Here is a 2,142-nt window from a genome sequence, read left to right as displayed (position 1 = left end):
ATTCTCTCATGTTTAACAAGATTTGATTTCTGAGTAAAACATTTTCCACATTCTGAACATGAATACAACTTCTCTCCTGTGTGAATTCGCTCATGTGCAGCAAGAATTGATTTCCTTGTAAAACATTTCCCACAATGTGAACACGAATACGGTTTCTCTCCTGTGTGACTTATCTCATGTGCAACAAGAATTGATTTCCGTGTAAAACATTTTCCACATTCTGAACATGAATATGGCTTCTCTCCTGTGTGACATCTTTCATGTATAACAAGATGTGATTTATATGTAAAACATTTTCTGCATTCTGAACAGGAGTGCGGCTTCTCTCCAGTGTGAATTCTTTTGAGTGTAGAAAGACTTGATCTCTTTGTGAACTCTTTACTACAGTGAAACCTTTCAACTCCTTTCTGTCCTGCACTTGTGGTAAGAACTTGTGATTGGTCAGTACAAGGTTCGTTATGATTAGGATTATATGATAGATCTTTATTGTGAAGTCCTGGATGTACATTAAAGGTAACCGAAGAGTGCTGCATAATATCTTTATCTTCTACTTTATAATTTAATGATAACATGAAGTTTCCATCTGAATTTTTACTGGGATTTTCTGTTAAAATAAAAAGTTGAAATTTATGTTTTTGTTTTGTTGAAACTACGGAGTACAAAAGCTTATAACATTCCTATCAGGCTTGAAGTGGATCCAGCATAAAGGAGAGGTATAAGCCATTCAATTTAAATCAACTCCTGGCATTGGCTAAAAAAAACACTGCAAGTGTGATTCCAACCTTATAAAGCTTTGTATAACTTCCTGGAAAAGTCCAGGATTTTGGCTTACAACTGGTCATGACTATTACATACAGTAAATCATGACTTAATAAAACTTGCACTTGTAAATATGAAAACCCCAGCCCTGCAGTCTGTCGACACATTTTGCCCTTTAACATCAATCGGACATCACTCTAATACAATAAGTTCACTTAAAAGGATCCATCACCACATTCATCAACCCAAACTCCAATTAAATAGATCTGAGACCTCATGACATTGGTGTACTCACTAGAAGAATCCATTTGATATGCCCACCTGGAGCTTAAAGGGGTATAGACAGTTAACTATTAGATCAGTGGGGTCCTACTGCTGGGTAGGAGAACGGGGGCCCCATACCCCATTGAGCCCTTCTGAAATGGACAGAGCAGCTGGATGGAAATGCACGCTGTCACTCCATTCATTTCTATGGGAGTTCCAGAGTTCTGGATCAACTTGCAGGATAACAAGCTGAACTGGATGGACAGATGTCTATTTTCAGCCTTATAAACTTTGTTAGTAGTATAGCCGAGCACTGTAACTGTACTGGGCTATCTTCAGAATTCCCATAGAAACTAATTGAGCAGCGGCACATATTTCCACCCAGCCATTGCATCCATATCAGTGGAGGTCACAACCATAGGACCCCCACTAATCTAATAGTTATCCCCTTCCCCTATCCTGGATAGGGCTTAACTTTTTCTGCAGCCGGAATACCCCTTTAATTCACAAGCCTTTTTGTAGTGCACTCCCCCTCCTCAGTGGCTGCAGTCTCCCTGGCTCTTTAGTGAGAGAGCGCCCATTTTCAAGCAGTAGTTTCCTGCACCACTGAAGCCAAGGAATTGGTCTTTGCATGGATGTTCCATGTCACCACTGAGGCCAGTCATTGTCTGCAGAATTGCATGGGACCATGACTGTCTAGAGGTTTTACTATACAGGGACCAGAAAACTGCTGAAGAGAGCCAGAATGGAGTACCAAGATGGCAGCAATGGGGGGGGCTACTGTAAGGCTCCCAGCTGCGATAGGAACCATCGGCACCCTTTAAAGGCATCACGCGGAAAGATGGCACTATACATACATAGTCACTATACACCGTATCTGACGGGTTAAATGTTCGGGATCAGAGTTAAGAGTGATCACGACCACTGAAATGGGAGCTCAGCTGTGAATTACACCTGGATCCTGCTGTGAAAGGTGAGGGCACAGCTTTTGTGTCATCCAATGAAAGTAACTGTACATAAATTTGCAGAAGGGGTTGCGAAATCTTGGAATTCACTTTCTTTATTCATGATTCCATACCTGTGGTGACATCTCCTGGAATGTCCTCCTCCACCTCACTC

General features: G+C 41.4%; 1 long non-coding RNA gene across 1 annotated transcript; it reads right to left on the bottom strand.

Annotated features, from left to right (window-relative positions):
• Nucleotides 1-465: 465 nt before the first annotated feature.
• Nucleotides 466-2,142, bottom strand: LOC122925016. Its single transcript, XR_006387481.1, has 2 exons — nt 2,102-2,142; nt 466-604 (listed from the first exon to the last, which is right to left on the bottom strand). It is a non-coding gene; the product is annotated as an uncharacterized LOC122925016 (long non-coding RNA).

This window comes from Bufo gargarizans, chromosome 1 (genome assembly GCF_014858855.1).
Source record: "Bufo gargarizans isolate SCDJY-AF-19 chromosome 1, ASM1485885v1, whole genome shotgun sequence".
Lineage (NCBI taxonomy): Eukaryota > Metazoa > Chordata > Amphibia > Anura > Bufonidae > Bufo > Bufo gargarizans.
This window is presented reverse-complemented; position numbering and strand designations above follow the sequence as displayed.